The sequence below is a fragment of the Cherax quadricarinatus genome, chromosome 24 (assembly GCF_038502225.1).
Source record: "Cherax quadricarinatus isolate ZL_2023a chromosome 24, ASM3850222v1, whole genome shotgun sequence".
Taxonomy (NCBI): domain Eukaryota; kingdom Metazoa; phylum Arthropoda; class Malacostraca; order Decapoda; family Parastacidae; genus Cherax; species Cherax quadricarinatus.
This window is the reverse complement of record NC_091315.1, coordinates 37,183,323-37,203,223: the sequence shown is the minus strand read 5'-3', so window position 1 is coordinate 37,203,223 and position 19,901 is coordinate 37,183,323.

Below are 19,901 nucleotides of genomic sequence, written 5' to 3'. Positions count from 1 at the left end.
CGACATGAGGTAGATGGGTACCATCCACTTTTAAGTCCGAGCATCTTCTGAGTCACTGTCTGGTCATTCTACTGTGTGTATTGCATCGTATTTCACGAAGCGCTAAACCCGCCACAAACCCACAATTTTGATCTAAAGGCCGGGCAAAATTTTGTTAATTCATGAACAGTTATCAGTCCCGGAAACACGAATATATATATATATATATATATATATATATATATATATATATATATATATATATATATATATATATATATATATATATATATATCGTGATGAATAGGCAGAACTTGCGATCTTGGCTTAAATAGCAACGCTCATCTTGCCATATAGGACAAGTGAAAATTTGAGTATGCAATAATTTCGCCAAAATCATTCTGAACCTAACGAAAAAAATATATTTCACTTTGTTTGTTAAATATTAAATTATTGTAAACAAATCTAAAATATATTTAGTTGGGTTAGGCTAAAATAAATTGCACTTATTATAATAAGGTTAGGTAAGTTTTCTAAGTTCCTTTTGGTGCAAAATTATAAATTTTTACATCAACATTAATGAAAAAATATATATCCTTAATATTCTTCCTTGAAGCCTTTTTATCCACTTCTCCGAGGCTATGGGTCCCACAATTTACACCAGAGGTGGACCCCATCTTTAAACGTATAAGAGAAAATTTTAGAAAGGACTATATATATATATATATATATATATATATATATATATATATATATATATATATATATATATATATATATACGACACTGCAACTACCCAAGGACTCGAACCCATGTCATTTTGGCTCACCTCATGGTGAGCGGAAATCACATGACGCTCTAACCCACAGGACCACCTAGCTACAAGAATCAAGCACCCAGCAGAGCTAGGTGTTTTTACCTTGATCCGAGGACATACGGTGGTGTGGGTGCCTCTGAGCTAATTTCATTCTACTTCCCTTTTGGTGTACTAGCCTCCACGAGCAGTATTTTATATTATTGCAACCACGAACGAGTGGTATTTAATCAATAACAACACTGCGACTAGCCAAGGACTCGAACCCTTGTTGTTTTGGCCCGCCTCATATATATACATGGATAACTAAAGTGAGTGTTCAGCAATAACCAACGTGGAGAAAGAAACTCAGAAGAATAATTGGTCTGTATACAGTGGACCCCCGCTTAACGATCACCTCCCAATGCGACCAGTTATGTAAGTGTATTTATGTAAGTGCGTTTGTACGTGTATGTTTGGGGGTCTGAAATGGACTAATCTACTTCACAATATTCCTTATGGGAACAAATTCGGTCAGTACTGGCACCTGAACATACTTCTGGAATGAAAAAATATCGTTATCCGGGGGTCCACTGTATTTCGATCCCCTTCTGGGATACGCTTCAGAAAAGGATCTCAGAAGGGGATCTGTGTTTCTGTCTCCATGTGAGTTATTATTGAACAAACTGTGAAACTCCTAAAAACGATTTGTTCTATACTTCACATTAAGCTAATAGACCAATCACCGCTGCTGTCACACTCAGTAATAAGACACCCTCTTCACAACACTTCCAGCCTCTCCTTTCCTCTTTTTTACCTCGTTAATATCCGTATTCATTACCGAACCTTCCTAGGGAAGCAACCTCGCCCGCTGTGCCTCTGTAATTACCTTAATTACCCCTGGAGTTGCAGGTGTGGACGACGGCGGCGCATGCGCGCAGGTGTCCGGTCCCGGCGCTTGCAAATAAAAAACGGGAATTAGAAGGGGGGTAACGCAATTAGTTGTAATAACAAGGGGAGATTGTCGCAGCCGGATCCGTGGCGCATGACTGCCAGGACGGTACCTAATAAAAGTGTTGGAGTTATTACGCAGAGAAGTAACACCTGAAGAAGGGGTGCTACCTGCTTGACGTTGTAGGGGTGAGGGTAGTCTACCCAGGAAGGAAGGTATATACCACATGTTGGGTATATGAGGTAGTATATGAGGAGTATGAGACAATATAATATAATGAGTATACGGCAGTACATGGGAAAAATAATTAAAAATCGGTTATTTTGAGAGTATACAACGCTTGGGAATGAGAGATTAATAAAGTTTGATCCAAGGGAGGATAGGTCCCATTTGTATGATGTTTAATTTACATTATTTTGGATGAATACTTGTGAATCAATGATTAGATTGGGGGGGGGGAAGGAAGTGCCAGGTGTCTTGGGAGGAGTGGGGAGGCCAGTTGCTTTGGAGGAAAACACTTGAGCTTTTTCAACACTACAAACTTCACTAAATACAACAATATCTGTAAACACTATAGACACCTCCAAACACTACAAAAATTTATAAACAACGAATATCTGCCAACACTACAAACACACTGAAACACAACACACATCTCCAAGCACAACAAACATCTCCAGTCGCAACAAACATCTCCAAACACAACAAACATCTCCAATCACAACAAATATCTCAAAACATAACAAACATCTATAAACACAACAAATGTCTCCAAACACAACAAATATCTCCAAACACTACAAACATCTCTACATATTCAGAGGTAAGGATGAACTTCAGTGTGAATAACCCACGAATTCCACCTTCAATTACAACAATTAAATTCACTGACAAATGCATATGGAAGGCAGTCAGGTCTGAGCCGAGGAAGGAGAGGGTAGCTTCAATTTCTATAAGCAAGACTGCATCACCAGTAAAACTGCACCTCACCCGAAGAACGAGAAAGGTAGAAATCTGCAGGATTGCAATCAATGTGTTTGACCTCTGTGGTGTACGCAGCTCGCTTTCATGTATATACATTTTAAAGAGATATACTTAAATGTTTTGCGAATATATCCACTATTTATTATATATTTATTGGGTTTATAATGGCTGTTAAAAGCAGGAGGGGAAGAATGTCGACGAGAATTATGAGACTAAGAATGGTTTACTGGTAGACTCAGGCGCGTGGCCAGGTGGCTCACGCAGCACTTCACGTCTCTACCTTCCTTAGTGCTATCATCATCTCTCCTCACTTCCACAAAGTTATCATCATCTCTTCTCTCACTTCCACAGTGTTATCATCTCTCCTCTCACTTCCACAGTGTTATCATCTCTCCTCTCACTTCCACAATGTTATTATTTCTCTTCTCACTTCCACAGTGATATCCTCATCTCTCCTCTCACTTCCACATAGTTATCGTCATCTACCCTCTCACGTCCACAGTGTTATCACTTCTCCTCTCACTTCCACTGTGTTATCATCATCTCTTCTCTCCCACGGTGTTATCATCTCTCACTTCCACAGTGTTATCATCATCTCTCCTCTCACGTCCACAGTGTTAACATCTCACATCCACAGTGTTGTCATCTCACTTCCACAGTGTTGTCATCTCACTTCCACAGTGTTGTCATCTCACTTCCAAAGTGTTGTCATCTCACATCCACAATGTTGTCATCTCACTTCCACAGTGTTGTCATCTCACTTCCAAAGTGTTGTCATCTCACTTCCACAGTGTTGTCATCTCACATCCACAGTGTTGTCATCTCACATCCACAGTGTTGTCATCTCACTTCCACAGTGTTGTCATCTCACATCCACAGTGTTGTCATCTCACTTCCACAGTGTTGTCATCTAACATCCACAATGTTGTCATCTCACTTCCACAGTGTTGTCATCTCACTTCCAAAGTGTTGTCATCTCACATCCACAATGTTGTCATCTCACTTCCACAGTGTTGTCATCTCACTTCCAAAGTGTTGTCATCTCACTTCCACAGTGTTGTCATCTCACTTCCACAGTGTTGTCATCTCACTTCCAAAGTGTTGTCATCTCACATCCACAATGTTGTCATCTCACTTCCACAGTGTTGTCATCTCACTTCCAAAGTGCTGTCATCTCACTTCCACAGTGTTGTCATCTCACATCCACAGTGTTGTCATCTCACTTCCACAGTGTTGTCATCTCACATCCACAGTGTTGTCATCTCACTTCCACAGTGTTGTCATCTCACTTCCAAAGTGTTGTCATCTCACTTCCACAGTGTTGTCATCTCACTTCCACAGTGTTGTCATCTCACTTCCAAAGTGTTGTCATCTCACTTCCACAGTGTTGTCATCTCACATCCACAATGTTGTCATCTCACTTCCACAGTGTTGTCATCTCACTTCCAAAGTGTTGTCATCTCACTTCCACAGTGTTGTCATCTCACTTCCACAGTGTTGTCATCTCACTTCCACAGTGTTGTCATCTCACTTCCACAGTGTTGTCATCTCACTTCCACAGTGTTGTCATCTCACTTCCACAGTGTTGTCATCTCACTTCCACAGTGTTGTCATCTCACTTCCACAGTGTTGTCATCTCACTTCCACAGTGTAATCATCATCTTGCAAGTCATTTAGTCATGACTTTCTTCAGTTTAAGGCAAAAATAGAAATAAAAGCAGATTTATAACAATATATTATTATTATTATTATTATTATTATTATTATTATTATTATTATTATTATTATTATTACAATAATTATTATGGGGAAGCGTTGATCCGGTATGGATGGAAATCAGGCCTGAACCGAGGAAAAGAAGGGGTGCCTACAGTTCCTTGGATCAAGAACCCTTCGGAAAAATCAACACCCCCCCCCTCTCCTCTAATCCCTCACTCTGAATATAAGAAAAAAATAGCCAAAGTCTGCCAAGCCTCACTATGAAGCAGCTGCCAATGATAGCTTTTACGATTTTCGAAATGGAAGATGAAGGCAGCGGTGCTGGTGTGTGAGAGAGGCTTATTAAGACATGACAGATTAATGACTTTTACTCTCTCTCTTCCACAAAATAGAAATTGATGACGACGTTTTGAATTGTTAATTCTACATTTTTCACGTATGAGTGGCGTGTCAGCTGAGAGTGTTGTGTAGTGTGGCGTGTCAGCTGAGAGTGTTCTCTAGTGTGGCGTGTCAGCTGAGAGTGTTGTGTAGTGTGGCGTGTCAGCTGAGAGTGTTCTCTAGTGTGGCGTGTCAGCTGAGAGTGTTCTCTAGTGTGGCGTGTCAGCTGAGAGTGTTGTGTAGTGTGGCGTGTCAGCTGAGAGTGTTCTCTAGTGTGGCGTGTCAGCTGAGAGTGTTCTCTAGTGTGGCGTGTCAGCTGAGAGTGTTCTGTAGTGTGGCGTGTCAGCTGAGAGTGTTGTGTAGTGTGGCGTGTCAGCTGAGAGTGTTCTCTAGTGTGGCGTGTCAGCTGAGAGTGTTCTCTAGTGTGGCGTGTCAGCTGAGAGTGTTCTGTAGTGTGGCGTGTCAGCTGAGAGTGTTCTGTAGTGTGGCGTGTCAGCTGAGAGTGTTCTCTAGTGTGGCGTGTCAGCTGAGAGTGTTCTCTAGTGTGGCGTGTCAGCTGAGAGTGTTCTCTAGTGTGGCGTGTCAGCTGAGAGTGTTCTGTAGTGTGGCGTGTCAGCTGAGAGTGTTCTCTAGTGTGGCGTGTCAGCTGAGAGTGTTCTGTAGTGTGGCGTGTCAGCTGAGAGTGTTCTCTAGTGTGGCGTGTCAGCTGAGAGTGTTCCGTAATGTGGCGTGTCAGCTGAGAGTGTTCTCTAGTGTGGCGTGTCAGCTGAGAGTGTTCTCTAGTGTGGCGTGTCAGCTGAGAGTGTTCTCTAGTGTGGCGTGTCAGCTGAGAGTGTTCTGTAGTGTGGCGTGTCAGCTGAGAGTGTTCTGTAGTGTGGCGTGTCAGCTGAGAGTGTTCTCTAGTGTGGCATGTCAGCTGAGAGTGTTCTGTAGTGTGGCGTGTCAGCTGAGAGTGTTCCGTAATGTGGCGTGTCAGCTGAGAGTGTTCTCTAGTGTGGCGTGACAGCTGAGAGTGTTCTCTAGTGTGGCGTGTCAGCTGAGAGTGTTCTCTAGTGTGGCGTGTCAGCTGGGAGTGTTCTCTAGTGTGGCGTGTCAGCTGAGAGTGTTGTGTAGTGTGGCGTGTCAGCTGAGAGTGTTCTGTATTGTGGCGTGTCAGCTGAGAATGTTCCGTAATGTGGCGTGTCAGCTGAGAGTGTTCTCTAGTGTGGCGTGTCAGCTGAGAGTGTTCTGTAGTGTGGCGTGTCAGCTGAGAGTGTTCTGTATTGTGGCGTGTCAGCTGAGAGTGTTCTCTAGTGTGGCGTGTCAGCTGAGAGTGTTCTGTAGTGTGGCTTGTCAGCTGAGAGTGTTCTCCAATGTGGCGTGTCAGCTGAGAGTGTTCTCTAGTGTGGCGTGTCAGCTGAGAGTGTTCTCCAATGTGGCGTGTCAGCTGAGAGTGTTCTCTAGTGTGGCGTGTCAGCTGAGTGTTGTGTAGTGTGGCGTGTCAGCTGAGAGTGTTGTGTAGTGTGGCGTGTCAGCCGAGAGTGTTGTGTAGTGTGGCGTGTCAGCTGAGAGTGTTCTGTAGTGTGGCGTGTCAGAAGAGAGTGTTCTGTAGTGTGGCGTGTCTGCTGAGAGTGTTCTGTAGTGTGGCGTGTCAGCTGAGAGTGTTCTGTAGTGTGGCGTGTCAGCTGAGAGTGTTCTGTAGTGTGGCGTGTCAGCTGAGAGTGTTCTCTAGTGTGGCGTGTCAGCTGAGAGTGTTCTCTAGTGTGGCGTGTCAGCTGAGAGTGTTCTCTAGTGTGGCGTGTCAGCTGAGAGTGTTTTCCAATGTGGCGTGTCAGCTGAGAGTGTTGTGTAGTGTGGCGTGTCAGCTGAGAGTGTTGTGTAGTGTGGCGTGTCAGCTGAGAGTGTTGTGTAGTGTGGCGTGTCAGCTGAGAGTGTTGTGTAGTGCGGCGTGTCAGCTGAGAGTGTTCTGTAGTGTGGCGTGTCAGCTGAGAGTGTTCTGTAGTGTGGCGTGTCAGCTGAGAATGTTCTGTAGTGTGGCGTGTCAGCTGAGAGTGTTGTGTAGTGTGGCGTGTCAGCTGAGTGTTGTGTAGTGTGGCGTGTCAGCTGAGAGTGTTGTGTAGTGTGGCGTGTCAGCCGAGAGTGTTGTGTAGTGTGGCGTGTCAGCTGAGAGTGTTCTGTAGTGTGGCGTGTCAGCTGAGAGTGTTCTGTAGTGTGGCGTGTCTGCTGAGAGTGTTCTCTAGTGTGGCGTGTCAGCTGAGAGTGTTCTCCAATGTGGCGTGTCAGCTGAGAGTGTTCTCTAGTGTGGCGTGTCAGCTGAGAGTGTTCTGTAGTGTGGCGTGTCAGCTGAGAGTGTTCTGTAGTGTGGCGTGTCAGCTGAGAGTGTTCTCTAGTGTGGCGTGTCAGCTGAGAGTGTTCTCTAGTGTGGCGTGTCAGCTGAGAGTGTTCTGTAGCGTGGCGTGTCAGCTGAGAGTGTTTTCCAATGTGGCGTGTCAGCTGAGAGTGTTCTGTAGTGTGGCGTGTCAGCTGAGAGTGTTGTGTAGTGTGGCGTGTCAGCTGAGAGTGTTGTGTAGTGTGGCGTGTCAGCTGAGAGTGTTGTGTAGTGTGGCGTGTCAGCTGAGAGTGTTCTGTAGTGTGGCGTGTCAGCTGAGAGTGTTCTGTAGTGTGGCGTTTCAGCTGAGAATGTTCTGTAGTGTGGCGTGTCAGCTGAGAGTGTTGTGTAGTGTGGCGTGTCAGCTGAGTGTTGTGTAGTGTGGCGTGTCAGCTGAGAGTGTTCTGTAGTGTGGCGTGTCAGCTGAGAGTGTTCTGTAGTGTGGCGTGTCAGCTGAGAGTGTTCTGTAGTGTGGCGTGTCAGCTGAGAGTGTTGTGTAGTGTGGCGTGTCAGCTGAGAGTGTTGTGTAGTGTGGCGTGTCAGCTGAGAGTGTTGTGTAGTGTGGCGTGTCAGCTGAGAGTGTTGTGTAGTGTGGCGTGTCAGCTGAGAGTGTTGTGTAGTGTGGCGTGTCAGCTGAGAGTGTTGTGTAGTGTGGCGTGTCAGCTGAGAGTGTTGTGTAGTGTGGCGTGTCAGCTGAGAGTGTTGTGTAGTGTGGCGTGTCAGCTGAGAGTGTTGTGTAGTGTGGCGTGTCAGCTGAGAGTGTTGTGTAGTGTGGCGTGTCAGCTGAGAGTGTTGTGTAGTGTGGCGTGTCAGCTGAGAGTGTTGTGTAGTGTGGCGTGTCAGCTGAGAGTGTTGTGTAGTGTGGCGTGTCAGCTGAGAGTGTTGTGTAGTGTGGCGTGTCAGCTGAGAGTGTTGTGTAGTGTGGCGTGTCAGCTGAGAGTGTTGTGTAGTGTGGCGTGTCAGCTGAGAGTGTTGTGTAGTGTGGCGTGTCAGCTGAGAGTGTTGTGTAGTGTGGCGTGTCAGCTGAGAGTGTTGTGTAGTGTGGCGTGTCAGCTGAGAGTGTTGTGTAGTGTGGCGTGTCAGCTGAGAGTGTTGTGTAGTGTGGCGTGTCAGCTGAGAGTGTTCTCTAGGTATCAAAGGTGTTACGTCAGGGGCCAGAGACACAAGTGTGCTCCGGAGCGTCCAAACTTAAACCATAATAATAATAGCTTTGTTCATAGTAACAAGTCCTTTCTAAAATTTTCACCTATACGTTTATAGCTGCCCAACCTTATTATAACAAGCGCAGTTTAATTTAGCCTAATCCAACTAAATATATTTTAGATAAATTTGTAATAATTTAAGAATAAACAAACGCAATGAATCATTTTTTTTTTCGTTAGTGTCAGAATGATTTTTGAGAAATTATTGCATGCACAAATTTTCGCTTGCCTTATTCGGCAAGAAGAACATTGCTATTTAAGCCAAAATCGCAAGTTTTACCTATTCGGCGCGACACACACACACGCACACACACACACGCACAAACACACACACACACACACACACACACACACACACACACACACACACATATATACGTATATATATATACATACATATATATATATATATATATATATATATATATATATATATATATACTTTTCGTATGATTTTGTTTAAAATATGTGAAATGTTAAAATATAAAAAATGTGCTAAAACGTATTGTATTGTATTGTATTGTATTGTATTGTATTGTATTGTATTGTATTGTATTGTATTGTAGAATTATAAAATCAACATCAACAAAAATAATGGAAATGAAGTTGATTACGATTATTATTAAATGAAAAGTGATGTTCATTTATATAATTCTTATTCTAGTAAAACGTATATATTATAACTAATGAATGGGGAGGTGGGAAAAAATTACATAAACAAAAGCCTAAAGGTTTTTTCCTGAATGCTCTTTATTTTCCTGACCGAAACTCGCTGGTCTCAGACCGAGCCGGGGGGGCGTTGACCCCGTCACCCTCTCCAGGTAAACTCAGAGCTTTTATGTAAAAGGAAAGTGCAACGTGGCAACAATGGATGGCACCATTGAACTGGAACACTAAGGGACAGTTATACAGTGGTGACTCGTGGTTGATGGGGAGGGGGTACATGGGAAAAACAGATAGCAATAGTCTTGGAAGGCCAACACTGAGGCTATCTGCAGAGAAAATTTATCTACTGCCTATCTAGACAAAGAACTGTCTAGGTGTCTGAGTCTAGGACAGGAAAGCAGCGGGTCAGGGAGTTGACTCTGAAGTGAGAGAGAACTGGGAGACATTAATGATGACGGGAGTGCCACTGGCTAGCTCCAAGGACTGGAGGACAACAGATAAAAATGAGGAGGTCAAGAGTGTCACTGACCAGCTCCAAGGACTGGAGGACAACAGAAGAGGGACGAGGGACAGTAATTACACTTAGCACTGGCCGACCTCTCACTTCCATGACTGATTGTGACTGATCCTCTCCTCGCGGCTCCGCCTCCACACACACATAACAATTTTCCAAAGAAGTATGTGGGTCCCTGTGGTAATGGAAGGGGTGGAATAGAGTTTGATGGAAGAGGTAAAAGAGAGTGTGTTGGAAGGAATGGGAGGGAGTGATAAGGAGGGATGAGTGATACAATGAGCAATGAGGAGAAAAAGAGAGTGAAAGAGAATGCAAATGTGGAAGAGAGTGAGATGTAAAATAAGTTGAATGTAATAGGGACTGGGAATATGGGAGGGTTGATGGAAAGATCATTTGCGAATAGAATTATGGAGGCGGAACCACAGTGACGAAAATGTTCCTAAGCATTGACCAGTATATTATATTCAATAACAACACTGCGACTAGCCAAGAACTCGAACCCATGATGTTTTGGCTCGCCTCATGGTGAGCGAAAATCACATGACGCTCTAACCCACAGGACCACCAAATCCTACAAGAACCAAGCACCCAGCCAGGCTAGGTGTGTCCTTGGACCAAGGGTAACACACCTAGCTTGGCTGAGTTCTTGGATTTGGTGGTCCTTTGGGTTAGAGCGTCATGTGATTTTCGCTCACCATGAGGCGAGCCAAAACATCATGGGTTCGAGTTCTTGGCTAGTCGCAGTGTTGTTATTGAATATAATATACTGGTCAATGCTTAGGAACATTTTCGTCACTGTGTTCCACCTCCATAATTCAATTCATAAATGAGTGGTTTCCAACACTTTTTATCATATCCAAATTAATATAGTTTAAATTCATCAAATTCACTAGGGACGAGAGGCCTATTAAAATATTCACGGCCTCGCACTTTCTTTATGTCATTTATCTTCCTTAAAAATCTGTGAAATTTAACAAGCATAAATGATAAACAATACAGTAGAGTGCAGCCAGAACACTGTAAATTAGGAGGTGTCCAGTGTTTACACTTTTTGACATCTGTGTTCACGTATATGTGTGTTGTAGGTGTCAACCTCTCAACCTGTCACTTCCCAGGTTCACTTTCCTGGTCTCGAGGGCCCTCTCGTACTTGCTCATAAAACTATGCTCAAAGCCTCCGTCTACCACTTCGTCGAGATAATTGTATGTGCGTGAGTGAGTGTATGTGTGTGTGTGTGTGTGTGTGTGTGTGTGTGTGTGTGTGTGTGTGTGTGTGTGTGTGTGTGTGTGTGTGTGTGTGTGTGTGTGTGTGTGTGCGTATTCCTCTCTCTCTAACCCAACATCATTTTTCTTCCACATCTAATTCGCACAAGCACAATACACAACACCGAACCAGAAAAAAAGGCACAAATTTCCGTGACTAGCCAGAGAAGATTCATTAATAAATGTCCACCTAGGCTTATGCAAATCATCTTTAGGCCTGAGCCAGCCAGCCTGACAATAAACGGATGAATCCCTTTTTACCTGATGTCCCGATCATCTATTATTCTCTTCCTCCTGATTCTTTCCATTCCCTCCTGTTCCTTTCTCTTCTACGCCCTCTTGCCTAATGGAAGTGAGCCATTTTTTGGCCAGGCAGGAGGAGGTTGTTGGGAAGGGGAGAAGGCTTAAGGAAAGGGGGGGAAGTTGTGAGGCTAGGGTAGAGATTGTAGTGAAAGGCGCGGAGGGACGGGAGGAGGTTGTTGGAATTGGAGGCGGTGGTTGTTGGTGAGGTTAGTGAGAAAGGGGAGGGGGGTTTTGGGAAGGGGTAGGAGGGTGTGGGAGGAGGTCTGTGAAGAAGGGGAGGAGGAGGTGGAGGAGGAGGAGGGGGAGGGGGTTGTAGGAAAGGGAAGAAGTTGTGGGGAAGGGAAAGGAGGTTGTGGGGGAGATTTGTGACGGGTAGGAGGAGGATGTGAGGAACGGAAAGGAGGATGTGAGGAACGGAAAGGAGAATGTTGGGAAAGGAACTAAAGCATTGTATCTTGTCTTCAAGTCATGTAAGAGTAAAGACGTTTATCATGGCTTTTCCATCAATCACCAGCGATACAAATCAAACAGGAGGACACAGCCTCACAGACACAGGTTAGCAACTCATATTGTTTTTTGGCAGTAAAGTTTATTTGACATGACACCAGATGATGTAAATACCACCAACCATGAATTCCAACACTGGCCAGTAGGCCTACAGTAGACCTCCTTAAAAGTCGAGTCTTCACACGTTAATTATTGAGGAAGGGACAAGTGTATGGTGTACCATTTATGAATAATCACCTGACCTGCGATCCCTCATAACCTGCTTCTTCTCTAATTTGTATACTCTACTGAAGAGGTTTATCGTTGGGGTCGAAATACATAGCTAGTTTTTTCTATGTAATATATTGTCAATAAATAGTTTTTTTTTCCATCAACATTGACAAGAATTAATTGGTTCATGACACTTGGTTGATATGCCTTCTCTTCTTAAGACTTTTAATATTAAAGTTGTATTCAAAAATCTTGATACAGTAAAAAAACTTTTGATAAAGAATTCCCCCCAAAATGCTGATGGATGTGTCTATAAGATTCCTTGTAAAATTTGCGATAAAGTTTATTACGGTCAAACTGGTAAAAATCTCGAACTAAGATTAAAACAACATAAATATAGCATTAGAACTAGACAAGATTCCAATGCTCTATTTATTCATGTAAGAGATTTTAACCATCCAATTGATTTTCAAAAAGTTGAGAAAGTAGTATCAAGCAAGTCCATGGTCGACAGGAATATAATTGAATCTTGTTTCATAAAAAGCAGTTTTGACAATAATATGAATATTTCCTTTGGTTTATATAAATTAGATCCATTTATAATTAATAGAATTTGGGAAGAATTTAATAATACACTGGACAAATAATCTTTAAAATTTCTTATTTCTTGGGTAGAATAGTTTGTGGGGTGAGTTGTGCCAAGGACCTATCCAAGTTGGCTCGCCGCGCGTCAGGTGTTTAACCGTTGTGGGATCTGATAGTGAGGTGCCGGCCAGACCCCTTATATAGCTTCCTTGGATGCTTTACTTTCATAGTTCCTTGATAATGTGAGTAGTCACGAAAGCGCTTGGAATTTCTCTATTCTTTCAGAGTGGTTGTTTTGCATATTCTGAAATCACCTGTTTACTGTGATCTTATTGCATATATATATATATATATATATATATATATATATATATATATATATATATATATATATATATATATATATATATATATAGGGAGGTACCACGTCTAGAACTTTACTAGGGACCCTCATCCTCAGATAAGACAATAAACGTACCTCAGGGTAAACTCAATAAGATCACATTAAAAAGGTGATATCACAATATGCAAAAAATCACTATAAAAAAATAATGAACTTCTAAGTGCTTTCGTGATTTCTCACATCATCGAGGAACTATAAAAATAATAGAATATCAGAAGACATAAGAGTGAGGTGTAATGTCGCCCTTATATGCCTTCTGTTGTTCTATTATTTTATTGAGAAATTGCTTTTATCTGTTAATTTAACACTGAATACGACTAAAAGTAACGATGGCGATCATGATGATGATGATGGTGGTGGTGGCTACAGTATGATGATGATGATGATGATGGGGGAATTCACAGTTCCTTAGATGGAATCTTTGTTTGGCTGAGTGAAAGAGCATCAGACAACAGGGTTGTAGCGCTCTAAACCTGAATCCAATTCCGTGAAAGAAAATATTAATGCAATCGTGATGATGAGGATTAACGACATGTGACCTTTTACCTACGTCACCGTTTTCTTTCCTTCCTCCCTTCCTCCCTCCTTCCCTCCTTCCCTCCTTCCCTCCTTCCCTCCTTCCCTCCTTCCCTCCCTCCCAACTCGGCCCACTTCAGAGGTATTCTTTCTCTCACGCACCTCGATTCACTCTGGGCGGGTGCGATCATTAATCAAATGTAACCATGAAGCAGGTAAGGACAAGGGGAGCATACAGTAGCCGTCAGCTATTGTAAAGTCTGGAAGCTATTGTGTCGTATGAGGAAGGATTCTGAAGACGTGGCACCGTCGCTGGGTATTTTTCATGGCTGATATGGCACCTCTGGAGGAGGCACACATGATAGAATTTATGTTCAGCACTTCCCTGTTACGATCAAATGTGTTTTTTATTTACGCACACAATCACACACACACACACGCACACACACACACACACACACACACACACACACACACACACACACACACACACACACACACACACACACACACACACACACACACACACACACACACACACAAGGTGAGTGTCCCTTAACAATCATGCAATAATGGCCAAGGTCTTTGAAAATAAAAATGATTGCTGTTGTCATTATCTGTAGTTACGTCTGATGCCACTATACATGAAGATAGGAAACACACAAAGATACAGACGAAGAGAGAGAGAGAGAGAGAGAGAGAGAGAGAGAGAGAGAGAGAGAGAGAGAGAGAGAGAGAGAGAGAGAGAGAGAGAGAGAGAGAGAGAGAGAGCATGTGGGTGAGACGAGGGGAAAAGAGTTAAAGGAAGGGGAGAGCCATTTCCATGGAAACAATAGTTAAGTAATTATTGTGAGTGTGCGCACTCAACTAGTTGTGGTTGCAGGGGTTGATTAACAGCTCCTGGCCCCGATGTGTGTGTGTGTGTATGTGTGTTGCTTCACGTTCAGTGCTTGCTGCAAAACAGATCAAAATAGTTCAATATATCAAAGCCGTTTTCATATTTATAACGACTGTCATTATAACTATTTTATTACGAACATCACTATTTGAAATATCTCAAAATAATAATAATAATAAATTTCATATTTACCAACAGGAAATAAGACAGAGCTGAACTTTAGCGAGTGACGTCACACGTTCTCCTGCTCATCATTGGCTACAGCCGGAGTGTCCCAAGATCAATCAACCAATGACAGGCCAGCCAGGCGTGTGGCCCTTCTGTGGGAGCAAAACACTCACACTTAGCCCAAATATATATATATATATATATATATATATATATATATATATATATATATATATATATATATATATATATATATATATATATATATATATATATATATATATATATATATATATTTATATATAAGTGAGAGTCTCACGAGAAAAAGCTTTGAAATTCTGAGAGTCTTGAGAAAGAGTCCAGAAGGACCTGTAGTTTCTTGTGGATGAGTTTTTCTTAATGTGTATACATTAATGTATTTATGTATGATTCATTGCGTGGTAATGTATGATTTTTTTTAATGGTTCCATCTCGTATATAGCCTTCCTTCTCTGTGCGTCCCTATCTCTCTGTCTCTATCTCTCTCTCTCTTTCTCTCTATCTCTCTCTCTCTCTCTCTCACCTCAACACCCAAGAGGTGATTGATCGTGTAGGATTACTACACTTCTATAGGGAGGGGAGACAATAGCTTAGGCACAGGAGGGGTAGGGCTTAGAGGGGGGTCGTGGAGGGGTGGGGAGGGGGTCAAGAGAAGGGGAAGAGGGGGAAGAGTGCCAATGAGCTGCTTTGAGGATTAATTATGTAATATGTAGGTCCAGCGGTAGGGGAACACTGACATTGTTGTATGGAGAGAAGGGGAGGTGAGGGAGAGGGAGGTGAGGGAAGGGGAGGAGTAGGAGCTGAGGGTAAGGGTGGGGGAAGCTTTAAGGATAAGGGGGGGGGGGAGAGAGGAAGTGAAGGAGGTCTTGTGAGTTCTGTTGGGGATTGGTTGCTGGAGGATATTTAGCAGCAGAGGGCTGTAGAACTCTCACCTCGAGTACACACCACTCTCTTGGACTGTCTGTCCTTATTCCGAGGCCACAAGGTGACTCATCTCTCCCCTCGACTCACCCTGTCTGGAAATGGGTATTTCACCAGAACCTTCAACACCCAAGACACGCCTGTCGTCTTACCGGCCAGTGTTTTCATATAGTCCTTTGCCTGCAGTGACGTCCTGGACAGGCCACACGACGGCTATTACATCTCAAGGCGGGCAGTAATCGGTAATTTCTCTCTGGCTGCTCCCTTCGCATGTACGTCAGTTTGCCAGCGATTATTCAGTCTTCTACTCTCACATGTAGATCACATTCTCACAACACACAAGCATTAGAGGATTAAGTAAACAAATGAACTTTTTGACCAACAGATGGCACCAGCTTCACTCTGTTTTCTGTATTGTTTCTTAATATTAACTTTTGTACACAAAATGTAGCACACAAATATGAGAGAGAGAGAGAGAGAGAGAGAGAGAGAGAGAGAGAGAGAGAGAAAGAGAGAGAGAAAGAGAGAGAGAGAGAGAGAGAGAGAGAGAGAGAGAGAGAGAGAGAAAGGGAGGGAGAGGGAGGGAGCGGGGGAGAATGAAAGGATTAGAGCTCAAAATAGAATAGAAGAGAAAGAGATGAGGGACAATGGCAGGAAAGCTCTCAAAGGGAGACAATGTGTCGAGAGGAATGAGATGAAAGACTAATTTTAGGGGTGTATGATGCTGGGTGTCTCCTAGCCAGGGGCACCAGCCATCCAGCCAGGGACACCAGCACCCAGCCAGGGACACCAGCACCCAGCCAGGGGCACCAGCCATCCAGCCAGGGACACCAGCACCCAGCCAGGGACACCAGCACCCAGCCAGGGACACCAACCACCCAACCAAGGACACCAGCCACCCAGCCAGGAACACCAGCACCTAGCCAGGAACACCAGCACCCAGCCAGGGACACCAGCACCCAGCCAGGAACACCAGCACCTAGCCAGGAACACCGGCACCCAGCCAGGGACATCAGCCACCCAGCCAGGGACACCAGCCACCCAGCCAGGGACACTCAAGAAAAGAGAAATGTTGGATTTTCTATGTAGAAAAGTATAGTGAAACAAAAAAATAGGCCACAAATAATTTTTTAAATAATTCCAATCTGAAAGAAGCAGAAAAAACTAACTATAGGTAACATAAACACAGCAATGACTCCTCAGCCTGGAGCAGTGTATGCAGGGACGCAGCTGAGATGTATGTAGCTGTACTTCTAACTGCAGTCTCCTGAATTGTTGTTTCACAACAGGTGGAACACAGTACTTCTCTGCACGTTGGTACTAAAAGAGTTCCAGAGTCCAGTGCAAGTGGTAGATAAAATGTTAGCAGCTTCCTGTTAGTACAGTGGATGAGCGGAGATCCGGAGTGGCCTTCACGGTCGTTCAGACACCAGCGTAACTAGTTTCATAGCCATACAGACGATGACTCTGGCCAGAAAAACACTTCGACATGTAAACTGTGCCTGTCATTACAGCAAATACCCATTCCCGTCCAGCTCTCACTTCATGGATCCTCACATTGAGGATTGTAAGAGGGGAAACAAGAGGTTAAATGCACTGAGGTCTGTGGTTCGATCCCCGGCACTGGTGAAAGCAATGGGGGGCATGCTTCCTTAAGATACCTGCTGTCCCTGTTCACCTAGCAGTAAGCAGGCACCTGAGTGTTAGCCGACTGGTGTGAGTCGCATCCTGGGGACAAAATTAACCTATTTTGCCCGAAATGCTCTGCATAACCAGGGGCTTTCTATACAGTATGTTATTTGATGCCATCTAGGACTGTATAAGTTGTATCAAGTACTTGTAGAAATAAAGATTTTTATTGTGAAGTTGAAAGCTAAATCGTAAGACAGTACTTAACAAATGAAATAATTAACTTCTCGGAGCCTTCGACACAGAAGAGAATAATCCCAAAATCAAATAAACACGACATGTGTAGGTGAAGTGAGGAGGCAAGAGGTACTTCCTTTGAAGGAAGAAAAACGAGAAGAAATAAAAAGAAACCCTTAAGAATGGAGAGAAAAGAAGATAGATGAAGAAACATAGAAAAAGCAAAGAATCCCTCCACTAGATGGAGCCATATACGGTCCTTCCTGGGAGAACTGGAGATCTTAATAACCCAACCACAGTCACTCAGAGATGAGTCAGGGATGCCAGCGGCTGAGCCAGGGAACCAGGGACACCTGGCTGAACCACAAACAGTTGTATTTTAATTTATTATTATTAATTGTAATTTATAATGAATATGTAATACTAACAGCAACATCAGTAATAGGACTAGTAGCAGTAGTAGTACTAGTAGGTGGTAGTAACAATACTATTACTAGTAGTAGTAGTAATAGTACTAGTAGCAGTAGTAGTAGTAACAGTAGTAGTAGTAGTAGTAGTTCGGTCATGGAGTTAGTGGATTATTATTATAATCATGGGGATCGCTAAACTCGTAGGATTATACAGCACATGTCGGGGGAGGGGGGAGGATGGAAGGTATTCAGACTCAATTCAGGGAACCGGAGCACAGATCCAATTCCCTAGATCAAGAGCCCCTCACCGGCATCAAGGAACCTCCCTTGAGGGGCGAAGCTAGTGGAGACGCTGAACATAATTCCTTATATTTGTTCCCCTGTGTGTTAGCTCATTGTTGTTGGTGGTATCCTGGGAGGGTGGTAGTATACCTCAGGTTGGGCTGGGCTTTAAGATGAGTTAAAGTAGGGTAACAGCCCTTAGCCTGTACAGTGTAAAGACAATACTAGTAGAATTAACAGTAATGGAAGCAGAAATAGTATCAGTAGGTTGGTAGCATTTATTGCCATTACTATTGCAGCCTTAACGACTGTTGTGGCTGTAACATTATTAATACGGGTTATGGTAGTTGTAGTAGTAGTAGCAGTGGTGCTGATGGTAGTGTTGGTGGCTACTATTACTGTTACTAAGACACGTGTGCAACAGTTATGTATCCTGATTGCACAGTTATGTATCCTTGTTGCTGAAACGTTTCACCTACTGTTATATATGTCTTGCTCGTCAACTTGTTGGCATTTTATACCATTTTCAACATAGTGTTACTAACATCAGATGATATTTCTGCAACATTTACTGTAATATCAGAGCCATTTTATAATTAACATCGTAATCATCAAAATAATTATCATTATTGCCGCGAAAACCACTAAATTAATCACAACATCCAGAGGGGTAACACAGAAACAACAAAATTAATTTACGGTTTTATTCGTACAGAGAAAGTAATGGCCAATGCTTCTGTGTTAGTGTTAATAGCATAGGCTATTTACCCCTGGCCTGCCTGTGGATCATTCTGCTGGAATTGGCTTGATGTACTGACAAATCACTTAAAAAAATCCCAGTGACGACGTTTCACTCCGTCCAGGACCTGTGTCAAGTATCGCTCTCACTCGACCCGCTGGCAAAATGAAGTTTGGAACTCACACAATGAGTTCTGCGCCTCATCACAAAACGAGTGGGACTCAAATCCTTGGCAGACAACTTCTAAGCTTCACCGGCTTCCTCAGTAGTGACGTGGACTTCCTCAGTGGTGACGCGGACTTCCTTCTGTGAAGACGTGACTGGTGAGTTCTTCGTTCTTAGCTACCTGAGACTGTGATGATAGCTTTCCTCTACTATGAGCACCTACATCTTCAGATTAAAGCAGAATTAACGGAGGCAAGAAGAGAAATTCAACGACCGAAGGGTAAGTGCAAGGATGATCCTCGGAACAACGTCGTCGATGATCGGACCAACGACTGGATGCTTGCTGGAACTGAAGGGACGAAGCTGAAGCTGAAAAAGGATACAGGAGAATGCTGTGAAGACCAGCAACTCTTTTTCTTTGTTATCAGGTGAATGTGAATAGGCCATCCAGGACCTTCCAATGAAGACCATTTCAACAGGGATCACTGTTAACTACACAATGAAGACAGCCAGTGAAGACATCCCAGCAAAGACCATCCCTACAAAGACCGTCACGACGAACACAGCCAGTGAAGGTAAGAACATTGTTTTAGTTGGGGACAGTCAGGTTAAGTTTATGGATAGTGCGTTTTGTCTTAGAGACAGGAAGAGGAGACAGAGGGTGTATATTCCTGGGGCTGTGATGGAGGATATTGTTAGCCGTCTGAACGACATCGTGAGAGGTAATTGGAGTAATCCTATTATCTCAGTGCTGGAGGCAACGATGTTGGCAGGCATAGAAGTATGAACTTGATTTGCAGGTATAGGTCAGCAATAGACATGATTAGGAAGAAGGGAGGGCGCCCTGCAATATGTGGCATTTTGCCAAGGAGAGGAGTTGGAAATGAGTGGTTGTCCAGGGCAATTTTTGTTAATTACTCCCTGGACAAATACTGTTAAGACAATGTAGTACCATTTATAGACAACTGGGACCTCTTCTATGGCAGAAATGACATGTATGTCAGAGACGGGGTTCATTTATCTAGATCCGGGGTGGGGACACTTGCCAGTGCAGTGGAGGGCACTATTAGAGCTTTAAACTAGAAATAGTGCT